At 43.7% G+C, this 13959-nt stretch overlaps 1 protein-coding gene across 10 annotated transcripts in view; it reads right to left on the bottom strand.

Moving 5' to 3' along the window:
• CNOT3 (CCR4-NOT transcription complex subunit 3) overlaps positions 1 to 13680 on the bottom strand; it is a 39164-nt gene extending 25484 nt beyond the window's left edge. For 6 of the 10 annotated variants that reach the window (XM_073656380.1, XM_073656386.1, XM_073656388.1 and 3 more), the window contains exon 1: positions 13313 to 13680. The gene's annotated coding sequence lies outside the window, so the exon portion shown is untranslated. Of the gene's footprint in view, positions 1 to 12085; positions 12208 to 13312 lie in introns of all 10 variants that reach the window. The other 4 variants (XM_073656381.1, XM_073656385.1, XM_073656389.1 and 1 more) reach the window with 2 other exon arrangements.
• Positions 13681 to 13959: the final 279 nt, after the last annotated feature.

The raw sequence follows: 13959 nt of genomic DNA, 5'->3' as shown, positions 1-13959 counted from the left end.
ACTTTTTGATGATATTCTAATTTAGGGAGATGCACCAGTATATTATCTGGCAATAGTGAGAATCCTCTCCAATGGTCAGGTCAGTAATCTGTGTCTGCTGGACGGCGGCCCTGTGAACCGCCTCTTTCCTGACTCAATCCTCGGCTCTTCTATTGATTAGCAGGCCTGGTGAGATGTCACACCAACCAAAAGAAGAGCGGCAGATGCCGGGAGGTAGTTCTCAGGGGTCCTGTCTGGCAGCCAAACACTATTGACAAGTGCAGGTAGGAAGTCTACACTAAATATACAACAAATGAACAAAACATCTTAGAAGGTAACTAAGCAAAATAGTAATTCATATGGGAGAAAAAAGCCAGAAGAAAAGCTTCTTGAGCTGACAACTCCTTAAAATAGTCTCAATTTTGGTGCGTAGCAGTGAGGATGGCATGGGGAGGCGGGGGGGGGGGGGGCTGCACTCTTTCCGAAGACGATGGTACAATGCTTTTTAATGGTTGATTATTGACGAATATATGGAAGAATGGAGTCTGCGGGAGGGAGAATGGTCCTCTGCTATGAATGTCCTGAGCACAGCAATCCCATCTGAAGACTGGGCTGGTTTTATACATAATAGATTTTTTTTAACAAAAGCCCGCAAGATATAGTAGTGTAAGGCTATGTTCGCACATTGCGTTTTTGCTGTGTTTTACAGTACCAGCAAAAGCTATGAGATTTCAGAAATCTCATGCACACGCTGTTTTTTCTTTCGTGACTGAATTGGAAAACTTCTGCATGTCACTTCTATCAGCGTTTTTTCACCAATAGAAAGCAATGAGTAAGTGCAAAATGCAGGTATCAGGTTTTGCTGCAGTTTCAGTGAAAAAAACAAACAGGTACAGCAGTATGTGAAAGCCTACTAAGGTGTGAAATTGAAGAATACCTGACCAAAGTGTGAAAATAAAGTGTCCTACAAACACAATGCACTGCCAATGTCTTAGGTAAACTATTCCCAACCAATTCACCTCCCCCCTCTGTTACATTTGTAATTGTGTATTTTTTCATGGACTTGTATGAACTTTTTTGTTCAGAATAGTCACTATTTTTTCAGACATAAAAATCTTTTTTCCACCAAATAATTTGATCAAATTGACCTTTTTTCCAAAATGATTTTATGGTTTCACATATGTCTTGCATTGGTGACCTGACCCCTTGCATTGTTCATGCTTCTGTGGTGGAAGCAAAGGTAAACTTGGGGATCCTGAGAAACGCAGCAAAACCTGCTTTTTGTAAGCAGCTTCTTTACTGCCAAGAGAGCAGGTTTTGCCTGCAGAAAAAAATGCAGCAAAAAAGCAACATGTGAACGTAGCCTAAGTCCATGCAGATGAACTAATACGATAGAAGAAATATGTCCCGAGAAGGAAATCCGCAAAGGATGAAGTGAGCCACCATCTTGCCTCTAAGACTATATTCACACCACAATTTTGCCCTATGTTTAGCATTTACACGCCAACGTTGCCAGACAGAAGAAAAAAATTAAATGTATTTTTGCTTCCTTCTGGACCGCACACAAGGAAAAAAAAATGGAACCGCTTAGTAAAATATGCTTTTGCATTCTGCCGGATCCAATAAAAAACGTCAATTAAACTATTTTTTTTTTTATAAAGTCTATGGATGACCGCTGCCACTGCTCCACATCAGTGCCTTAATTTTCTAAATAAGTCAGGAGCTTTTCCCGGCATAAACGGCGGCCTTAAAATGTGATGGGAACAAAGGCTTAAAAGGGGTTTTCTGGGCAATATAAAACCTTAACCAACAGACTGGATATGTAAAAAATAAAAACTCCCACTTGTATCCAGTGCAGGCGTCTCCATTGTCTGCACAGAGACAGCGAGCAGTGGTATCACTGTTCCATCATCGGCCTGTGTCTGGCTGCAGCACTTGATTGTTGGATGTTATATGATCACGCTCTGCTCAGTCACCTGACCGCTGCAGCCAATCACAGGCCACAGTGGTTAGGTGAAACAGTTCACCTAATTGACGCCAATGCGAGCGTGGGAAAAATCTCACATTCGCGGTGACGGCAAATGAGGTCAGCGCATGTGCGGTAAGTATTTTATTTTCCCATACTCACACTGACGTCAATGAGATGAACTGAGTTCATGTGACATGAGCTCAGCTCATCTTGATGCCGTCACAGCGAGTCACTAAGGATGCATGCACTCCACAGTGTCTCTGCAGGATGGCAGGCTGGATGGTCGCGTCCAGCTACGATCCAGCCGGTCATCTAGATGTAGCAGAGCTGGCCATGTCGCTAGACACATGGATTATGTTCTTCACGTCGGAAAGGTAAGGATGAGGTTGCTTTATTATTTTACTATTATTGCAGGTGACATGGGATTCAGAGGAATGGGCGTGATGGTAAGTATGGTTTAATTTAGAATATTAAAGAAGTCTGTGTGTTTATTTCAAATAAAATATTTTATTCACGGTGTGGGAGTTTTAATTTTATTTACACTATGGGGTTAGTAATGGGGGTGTCTTATAGACGCCTCTCCATTACTATCCTAGGCTTGATGTCAGCTGGCATTATAAGCCAACATCAACCCCACTGCCACCGCTACAGGGCAGTGGGAAGAGCGAGGCCAAGTGCCAGAATTGTGGCATCCTATGGATGCTCCATTTCTGGGGCGGCTGAGGGCTCCTGTTTGTAGCCTTGGAGGGGGCCAATATTCATGGCCCCTTCCTAAGCTATTAATATCAGCCCCCAGCTGTCTGTATAGCCTTTACTAGCTGTTAAAAAAGGGGGACCCCACGTCTTTTTTTTTTTTTTGAGATCCCACATTTTAATAGCCAGTAAAGACTAAGTATACAGCTGGGGGCTGATTTTAGTAGCCTGGGAAGCTCCATGGGTATTACCCCCTTCTTAGGCTGCAAACATCTGTCCCAGCTGTTTGCTTAACCTCAGCTAGACTATAAAATTAAGGGGAACCCCACTCCATTTTTTTTTTTTTTTTTAATTTTACAATAAACGACAAGTAGAGTAACCAAATCAGTCACTGTACTAATTATGTATGTGACTGACATCTTTCTATCTATTCTATGTGTGTTGTTCTATTCTTTCTATTCTAAATTGTCGGGTACCGCTGTGATTTTACAGCACACCGGCTGATGAATTGCCGTCTTTTAAAGAGACGGGTGCGTGAAAATCAGACAGCACTTCATGGTCCAAGTGCCGTGCGATTTTTTTTTTTTTTTTTTTCCACACACCCATTGACTTGCATTGGGAGTTTCGTCCGAGATACGCGACAATACACAGCATGCTGCGATTGTTTTCTCAGTCCGATTTCAGTGGAGGAAAAAATAAAAAATGAATAATAATAATAATAATAATAAAAAAAAAATTGCAGATGAGAGGTCACTTATTGATTAACATTGGTCCAAGTGCAATCCGATATTTTATCAGATTGCACTCGTTCATTTTTCTCGCAAATGAGTATGAGACCTTAAGAGTCATTCACAGCTTCCTTCACAGCAGGGGACGGGAAACAGGTCCCAAAAGAAAGGTTTAGGCTATAAATCAAAGTTGCCAAAACTGATACTTGTCTGTGACTACATACGATGAAATACAGACATTTACAGACTGTGCCCTGATCCTGGATATCTGCTGATATCGGACATGTTTGGCCTCAGCCTGTTTCCTCTCCATTCTCAGCCATATCCAGCATGTATGTTTATGGGGAATCAAAGTCGGCACTACGTCTGACATCAATGACGAAATTTTACAACAGGCCCTCAAAACCCATGTTTATTTTTATCTGCACCCCAACAATACGGTTTTCTAAACTAGAGGCGGAAAGTGGCGATTCGTGCTGCTTAGACCATGCAACTGGAGCCGCAGAAAAGGACTGAAATTGTCAGAGTAAAACATAATTTAGAAAGGAGTTGGAGCAGGGAGGAAAGTCATCATGGGGAACTCATGCCAGCTTCTCCTGCCCCAGCTTAGGCTTGATTGACATGTCTCTTTCTACATAAAAAAACTGACCAAACACTGATGGAAACTGGACCGTTTTTTTTTTGCATACCTGAAAAATCACTAAGTGGGTTTTCCTCGGCCAGCAGTAATGACCCTGCAGGTTCTCTGGTTATTCTTGCAATCCCACACTGAATTTAATCTGCATTTATGGCTTTCATAGGACACAAAGATTAAAAAAAAAAAAAATTACAACAGCCGCCTCCATTTTCTAGCTAATAAAAATCAAACTCGAGGGCATGTAGAAATATAAAGTGGTGCTCTCTATAACAGGCCACCTGTTCAGAAGTCTGTATTTGGAAGGAAACAGTATAATAGGGGCTATTCACACATCATTGTTTTTGGTCAGTTTTTTGTCTTCAAAACCAGGAGCGGTGTGAATCTTTTAGGCCTTATTCAGACTTCAGTGTTGTATTTGTTTTTTTTCCATGGATTCAACATGTGCCTATTATAATCTGTTGTGCTGTTCATATGTCCACTTTTTTACGGTACCATGGATGAAAAGTGCCAAGATAAGTCTATGGGTCCGTGAAAAACACGTAGAGCACACAGATGGCATAAACGAAGAATAGGAGAAGCTCAGTAATTTAGTCATTTATCCATCCGTGAAACACTAATGACATGGACGGCAAAGAGACGCGGGGACGGCAAAGACAAAAGCGGGGACGGCACACTGGTGACACTGATGGTAAAAAAAGGGCACACTGGTGACACTGATGGTAAAAACGGGCACTGATGACACACTGGTGGTAAAAATGGACACTGATGGCACACTGATGGTAAAAACGGATGACAAGAATAATAAAAACAGACACTAATGGTAAAAACGGACACACAGAGCAAACATTGATGACACACTGATCCAAAACACTGATGACACCAGTACCATTTTTTTCACGGACGTGTGAATGAGACCTTCCTTATAGTATTTCTCATCAAAATCACATGTAATCCGCACATGACTATCAATAACGTTTTGTCAAAGCCAAATACCAGCAAGTATCAACAAGAAAACAGCTTAATTTAAAACAAAACATACCAAAGAGACAAAAAAAAAAAAACATAAATGCATTAAAAAAAGCACTCAAAACCACAAGGAAGAAAAAGAAAAAAAAACACAAGTGACCTACAGTGCCTACAAGTAGTATTCAACCCCCTGCAGATTTAGCTGGATGACACATGCGGAATTAACTTGGCATTGTGACATTTGTACTGTAGATCAGCCTGGAAGTGGGAAATGCACTGCAGCAAATATTGTTTTTTTTTTTTGTTTTGTTTTGTTTTTTTAAAACGTTAAAAGTTAATTCAGAGTGTCATTTATTATTCAACCCCTCAAACCACAAGAATTCTGTTTGGTCCCCCTAAAGTATTAAGTAGTAGTTCAGGCACCAAGAATAATGAGCTTCACATGTGTGGATTAAAGATCTCTTTTGCCAGCCTTTTCTGACTATTTAAGACCCTCCCCAAACTTGTGAACAGCACTCAGACATGGTCAACATGGGAAAGACAAAGGAGCATTCCAAGGCCATCAGAGACAAGATCGTGGAGGGTCACAAGGCTGGCAAGGGGTACAAAACCCTTTCCAAGGAGTTGGGCCTACCTGTCTCCACTGTTGGGAGCATCATCCGTAAGTGGAAGGCTTATGGAACTACTGTTGGCCTTCCACGGCCAGGACAGCCTTTGAAAGTGTCCTCCCGTGCCGAGGCCAGGCTTGTCCGAAGGGTCAAGGCTAACCCAAGGACAACAAGGAAGGAGCTCCGGGAAGATCTCATGGCAGTGGGGACATTGGTTTCAGTCAATACCATAAGTAACGTACTCCACCGCAATGGTCTCCGTTCCAGACGAGCCCGTAAGGTACCTTTACTTTCAAAGTGTCATGTCAAGGCTCGTCTACAGTTTGCTCATGATCACTTGGAGGACTCTGAGACAGACTGGTTCAAGGTTCTATGGACTGATGAGACCAAGATCGAGATCTTTGGTGCCAACCACACACGTGACGTTTGGAGACTGGATGGCACTGCATACGACCCCAAGAATACCATCCCTACAGTCAAGCATGGTGGTGGCAGCATCATGCTGTGGGGCTATTTCTCTGCCAAGGGGCCTGGCCATCTGGTCCGCATCCATGGGAAGATGGATAGCACGGCCTACCTGGAGATTTTGGCCAAGAACCTCCGCTCCTCCATCAAGGATCTTAAGATGGGTCGTAATTTCATCTTCCAACAAGACAACGACCCAAAGCACACAGCCAAGAAAACCAAGGCCTGGTTCAATAGGGAGAAAGTCAAGGTGTTGGAGTGGCCTAGTCAGTCTCCTGACCTTAACCCAATTGAAAACTTGTGGAAGGAGCTCAAGAATAAAGTCCACATGAGACACCCAAAGAACCTAGATAACTTGGAGAAGATCTGCATGGAGGAGTGGACCAAGATAACTCCACAGACCTGTGCCGGCCTGATCAGGTCTTATAAAAGACGATTATTAGCTGTAATTGCAAACAAGGGTTATTCCACAAAATATTAAACATAGGGGTTGTATAATAATTGACCCACACTTTTATGTTTAAAATGTAATAAAATTCAACTGAGCAACATAACTTTTTGGTTTGTAAGATTTATGCTTCTGTTCATAAAACCTACTCTCGTTTGCAGTTTGAAGGCTCTAACTTATTTGCATCTTATCAAACCAGCTAAATCTGCAGGGGGTTGAATACTACTTGTAGGCACTGTAATTTACTTAATAGATGCCGAAAATCTGCAACATCAAAAGCTCATAGTGGGAACGTAGCCTTAGTGAATTCAACACGGTGTCTTCCTCTGCTGGAGAGCTTGTAACGTCTCTGATCTTAGGGCTCTGTCACACATCAGTATCTCCGGTACGAGTGGTGGAAGTTTCCACACGTACCGGAGACACTGACACACGCAGACCCATTCACATCTATGTGTCCGTTTTTTTTGCAGATGTACGGCCCGCAAAATGCCTCACACTGAACACACACGGATGACATCAGTGTGACACGTACCAGTGCCTGGTACAGGTAGAGTTATTTCCAAGCGTCGCGTGCTGAACGCTGCCTTCATCATAGTATCCTGCCGGCACTGTGAACAGCACCAGCAGGGACAATGATGAGGGTAAGTTGTATTCTGCTCCCGCAGTGTCTCTGTGTAAAAATCAGAATAAAATCCTTATACTCACCTATCCTAGGTGTCCCCCGCTTTAATCCCCTGACCGTTGACACCGGGGAGAATAAGCCGCTCCGGTGCTGCGCTCAGAGAGTGACAGGACGCCACTCCTGAGCTCAGCTCCAGGGTCCGCTCGCTGGAGCGGCTAATTCTCCCCGGGTCCTCTGCTGAGTGGTCGCATGGATTACAGCGGGGGACATCTCCGGACAGGTGAGTATAAGGATTTTATTATTTTAATCTAATTTTTACAAAAGGGACACTGCGGGAGCAGACACTACAACCATCATCATTGTTCCTGCTGGTGCTGATCGCAGTGCCAGCAGGGAACCATGAGGAGGGCAGCGTTCAGCACCCAGTGCTTAGGCTGATTCCCAGGCGCCGGTACATGTGATCCTGATGCGGCATACGGATATCTCCGGTACCGGAAATATACGGACGTGTGAAACCGGCCTTACTGTAAATAATCCTGTTTTGTGTGGGTGAAGAAACTGCTTTCCTGTCGATGTAGAAGTAGTCCTGGATATAAGTAGGTGATGAGAGAAATCTGTACTAACCCTCGATGTAATTATAGTTACTAGGGTCACTTCTTAGCCATCTTTTCGTAAGTTCTCACAATTTTGGGAATCTCTGAGTACTGTAGTCCCCCATTTTATATATCCCTTTAGTTGCCGTCTTTGAACCCGCTCTCCCTTTGCTAAGAAAAATCCCATATGGAACAATGGGATCAGTTTCGGCCAATGGTTGACAGGATATATATGAACACACCCTGGGAATAAAAAAATACCAGGAAGGTCCAATTCATCAGCTATGTCAGGACACATTCACTTCTTTTTCTCCCCAGATCCTTCATCCATTCTTTAAAAAACAAAAAGTGACAATTTTTCCTTTGCTTTACAATAGCAGAGCACAAAACACACTTTGCGCTGTCAGTTTTTACCATCCGCATTTGATTAATTTTTCCTCGGATGAGAAACAAACTAAGGCCACAATCACACATTTAGTATTTGACATTAGTGTTTGTAAACCAAAATCAGGAGTAGAATAAACAGAGGAAAACAGTGTCAGATTTCTGCCTATGCACAGTGCACATAGAAATCATTGGTGTGGACAGGGTTATACAGAACTCAGCACTAAGAGCACTGGCAGATAAAAAGGAGATTTTATCAAAACGGAGGCAAGCAGCCCAATAAGTGACACATTGCTGGAATTAGGGTCTCTGCCCCTACATCATGCTGTACTCTAATGGGGTAGCAAAAACGTGGTGACAGATTCCCCTAAAACAGTAATGAAACATTTACTGTTATTTTATACGTTGCAAGTATATCAGTGGGGGTCCCAGGTCCTAAGATCCCACCAATTTCTTAAAGAGGTCCCAAGAGATGCACATAGAAGGAAGTATGGATGTGGGATGAAGCCTGTGAGTGCTCTTGTCTCCTGAACTGCACACCTCTCAGTGGTTTTGACGATGGGGGTCTCAGGACCATCACAGATGTGTTTGCAATTAATAAAATGACAGATGTTTAGTTTACTCTTATCTTTTTGGTGGCAAAATAAATCTTTTTTTTTTACATGCCTCTTTGCATTCAGCTCCAGCAAATCTCGCCATGTGGAAAAGATGCAAAATAGTCTCCTATTTCTCCTGTCAGTCATAACGCTGATATAACAAAATACTGAAATGGAGTTTAGCACTAATGTACGGGTGTTTTACAATGTGTCAGCCGGTCACTTTCTAATAATCATCTTGTAGCTGCTCGCAGAGGCCAAATGCCACACAAAGTATCAGCACTTGGTGACACAATGACACACAGGACAACTGCTGCATTAAATTTACAGAATCGGAGCAAAAACATGAACAAACATAAAATGTTACAAAAGTAACAGCGAGCGACCGATGCCAATCAAAGGTCATCAGTAGTGATGAGCGGACCCGCGGATGTTCGGGTTCTGGTACCAGACCCGAACTGTAGTCCAGAGTTTGGTTCGGGTACCAGAACCCGAACCCCATTGAAAACTATTGGGAACCAAACTCACTCACTCTCTCGTTTACAAGAGGTGATGGTCACAGATCACCTCCTCTCCCTCCCTGTACAATAACCTCTGCATAGGCCTAGAATACTCTGCCATAGAAGTCAATCAACATCTCCAGCCTATTGTTTTATACATCCACATGGGAACTAAAATCCACATTTCAATGCTGTTAACGGAAGGTCAGGAAAGAAGGAGGATCACAAAAATCACGACTGACATAGAGTGAAATAAATCTACAATAAGAAGACAAAAACAGATTAGGAAAGAGTTATTTTTTCTCCATTAAAAAAAATACATATATTTTTATATAGAGATTTTTTTTTTTTTTTAAAGTTCCTGACCTGACATCAGCAATGTTCAGTAATTTAGCACGGCGGACGTCTGTGTTTGTGGTTTAGTGATGACTCCTCTTGAATTGTTTATCTACCAATTCCATCAGAAGACATCATCCGGGTACAGGGAGGAATTAACCATCGGGTTATTTTCTAACCTCATCCACATGAACCCACAGCCGTGTTATCATTTAGGGACAGACATTGTGGGATACAATTGAAAGGAAGATTAGGCGGATTTTCCGTGAATCTCTGCAGTTTTGCACTGTACTTTTCTGTTTTTACAGGTGAGACGAGTATGATAAATGTGTGCGCCGTCAGGATTCTCCGGTGCCGGGAGCATGTTACCATTACATACTTCTGGCCACATTCCAACTAGACTTGTCCAACCTCACTCACTAGTATTGAGCGAGGCCGCGCACTTCTAGTCCGCAGGTGACTGCATGTATTCAAACCGCATACTCCCAGAGTAGCAGAATCCACAAAGAATGAATACAGATTTGAACCCCAAGCCTGGACAACCCCTTTAAGCCTGTGCGCCCACGATGAGTTTTTGATGCAATGAAAATACATAGCGTCTTACAGTTCCAGCAAAGTGGATGAAAATTTATAGAAATCTCCTGCTCACTGTGTTGTTTTTTTTACGCAGCGTAAACCGATCTGCGGTGAATGTTTCAAATCTGCAACACGTAAATTTTTCTTGCAGCTACGTCGGGTTTTATGTGCAGAAACGCATGGAATCAGCACACCTCTATATCAATAAAGTTTTGTCAAAACCAAATACCAGGAAGTATCAAAAACAAAGCAACTTTGTTTAAAACATGACGTAGCAACAAAAGACAAAAAACACAATGTCAAAAAATAACAAAAGCACTGAAAAACACAAGTGAAAAACCGCAAGTGACCGAATTTACATAATAGGTGCAGAAATTCTGCACCATCAAAAGCTCATTGTGGGAGCATGTACTAAGGTGGTTAGGTCAGGAAACCCGGTATTCGGGCTGGGTGTTGTGTGTTTCACGGACATATGAAACGAGCCTAAAGTATGTATCTGGGGCTAAAAGAATCTTTTTTTTTTCATTCATGTTTCATTAAAAATTGTGCACTGTTTGGCTTTACTTTTTTAGCCCCAAAGGGGTGAACAAGCCCTTTACAGGGCCTCATAGACATATATGAAGCTCTTAAAGCTCAGGTGGGGAGAGCCGCAGCCAGTCCTTACTCGGACCGATTTGCACATGAGGCCTAAAGGTGCATTTATATTATACTACAGCTGTTAAACAACCACGTCTGCTGACAGGCGGTCATGTAATAGACCTTTTAGACAGACCGACGTGCTTCCAATGTGCACAGAACGATCTGTAATAGCTTGTCATTGCTCTCGCAAGCACGTGTGCTGCAGAGATCGATGATTAGAAAAAAATCATTTCACCTGACGAACAGCATTTTGCTAGTTCAAAAATCATTTCACCTGACAAACAAACGTTTTGTTGGTTCGTTGCTTGATTGTCAGCCAATTATAACAAAACAAGCGTTCCTAAAAACCATCGTTCCTGATAATTGTGCAATGTAAATGCACTCTTAATCTTAAAAGGAAGACATGGAGTGGGAAGTCTGGGTTAACTACACCCGCATGTTGAAGTTTCTTCCATGTCACACACCTATAGATTCAAAGTGGTAATAATAAATACATGTTACTTTATATAAACTGTAGATTTCCTCCTAATATTGCAGTTGAGGACCAATTGTATCCGGAAGGGTCACTGACATTTTTGTGTAGCACGACCATTAAATAGGCACGATCCCTATAGGATACGGAACCTCTAGAGGCCCAAAACGCGTAAGTGAGGTTTTGTGGACAAGTGTTTTTCAACAAATTAATTATTCTGTCTTCATTTAAATATATCAATCCATTACTAACTTATCATGGGGTGCTCTAGCTGCTGGGAAACTAACGGAGCATGCTGGGAGTTGTGGTTCCTCAGCAGCTGGCACACTACAGGATGCTAACTTCTGTCTATGGGCCCCAGACACTGATGGCTTTTTTGGGCAGATATTGCAAATCTGGGACAATGTATTTAAAGAAGCCTCGTTATAAAACTAATTAGTGGAGCACATCACGAGGATTCCGAGTAGTGATACAAGAGACATACCCAATTACACCACCACTGGTGTATAGAGAGCGATACGGCGCCTGCAGGTGCGGTAGCAAAGCTTAATTAGACTAATTGCACAGCCGGTGATTATGGCCGGGGAGGAGTCAACCCGGCCATGTGGGAGGAGTCAGAAAGGTATAAATGGCCGCCCATCAGTGGTCTTGTGGCTTTCCGCCCAGACAATAACATAAGCTGAGCTGTAATGGCTGCTCAAGAAGAGAAACCTCCTGGAAAGAAGTCTGTTTGGCACGCCTGAGGACTGTAAGATGTGTTTTATTTTCTTTTTTGCACAGGATTGGGGTCACTAACCAATACGACCTAAACTGCAAAAAGGATCCGGATGGGCCACCTCTGGCTCTCCCAGCTACTGCAAACCCCCAAAGTTACCTGACTGCTTGTGTTTCGTGTTGGATGCTGGGAGTTGTAGTTTCACAGCAGCTCGGAGCGCCAGAGCTCGCTGATCCCTACTTATGCCACTTGCTTTCCCTTCCTTTCCATCTCCAGTCCTGCTAATGGGCAAAAAAAAAAGCACAGAACAAAATGCCATGTTAAATTTTTTTTTTTCTCTTGTGAGCTGATTCACAACCAGTGACTGGTGCAGCAAACTCTATGTGGATTATTAAACCGAATCATAAGATGGCGGCCCCTGGGGATGGGGGAAACTTTCCAGCTGTTGCATCAACTTAGATTTTCTGCTCCACAGCCAGGAATTCTATATGTAGGTATTAAAGTGATACGTAAACACCGGTAGGACTGTGGCAGCCTCCATGTATAAGTGGGGGGATCCGTAACATCTTATAAACCTATGATAACCAGGAGGACCCCATTTACGACATTAGGAGGGATCACACCCGGCACCTGCATCTTCCTTCTTTGATCCCACGTTGAGTACTATGGATGGACAACATCCATAAACTACGGTGGCTCATGGGTTTCAGTATCAAATTCATTTAGACTGCGATGGCCCATAGGGCTCAATATCAGACCCACGACTATACTATAGTGGTCCATACAGCTTAGTATCCAATTCACAACTATATATGATGGCCCACAGGGCTCAATAACACTCAAAACTATACTACGGTGGCCCATAGGGGTCAGTATCCAATTCATAACTATACTACAGTGGCCCATAGGGCTCAATATCACTCATACCGATACTACGGTGGCCCATAGGGCTCTCTATCCGATTTGTAACTATTCCACAGGCGTTGCAGAATAATATGACGCGTCATCAGATACAATTGCCGTACAAACAAGTATTTCCCCCCATTATTAAGCAACAGACGGCGATCACACACACATCCCAGGCAATTACCTGCACGTTACATAGGCCTGAGCTCAGAGGAGGCAACGATTTTGGACTCTTTGGTATTTTTCGCCTTCCGTTGGCCCGTAGGTGGCGACATTTGATACAAGTGACTGATCTACATAGGAAATCACAGTGAGAAGCGTCCAGGGCGCGCTGTGTCGCCTGGTCTGCCATATTGGAGGGGGCACGGCTCTGCCCTGTGCCCCAGCTCTGCCCCCTCTACCACAGCTCAGGCCTATGGAGTTTGCAGCAGCCAACACATGATAAACAGACAAGCAAAGTGCTGAAGGAGAAGCTCTCACCGCCCCCGGGAGGATGCAGAAAGGTGGGGGACGCCGCTTCCGGTTTGAGGGTTGTTTTGGGTCTATTTTTTTTTATCCAACGTTACTGGTTTTGTACCAAGGATACTGTAAAAAAATAAATAAAAAAAATCCCCAAGGCGCTCGTCACCCGGAAGCCGGGCCGAGAACGCGGCTTATTTTCGTCACACAGGCTTCGGGAGCTTATTTATTGCCTCTTTCGCTCTCCGTCCACAGCTCGGTGGGACCCAAAATGGCGGCGACGGGCTCGGCCTCCCCCCTTCTCTCGCTCGTTTGCTCTCTTCCCCTGTCTTTCACTCTCCTCCGCGGTGGAACCCAACGACACGCCCCCTCCACACGTGTTTTGAGATGCTATTAGACAGTACGAGTGTCAGTCAATGAAATGCGGCGCTTTGATTGGACAGTTTTAACGTCGCTCAAGAGCGCCCGCCCTCTGCTTGGCTTCTATTGGACCAGACGGAGAGCGAGGGAGGCGGTGACTGGGATACTGTTGGACATTGGTCTGTCAATCAGGATGACGCTAGGTGAAGGGCTGGCTAGGGGCGGGACTTGTGAAGGAGACTGTGATTGGTTATCGGGAGGAGGGGACGTCAGTCTGTGCCGGGACAGACAGGAAGAGCCGCTGGTTT

The sequence above is a fragment of the Phyllobates terribilis genome, unplaced genomic scaffold, assembly GCF_046119375.1.
Source record: "Phyllobates terribilis strain yellow unplaced genomic scaffold, ASM4611937v1 Scaffold_12__6_contigs__length_324123572, whole genome shotgun sequence".
NCBI classification, from domain to species: Eukaryota; Metazoa; Chordata; class Amphibia; order Anura; family Dendrobatidae; genus Phyllobates; species Phyllobates terribilis.
Note: the sequence above shows the minus strand (reverse complement) of the source record. Positions and strands in the feature narration are given on the sequence as shown.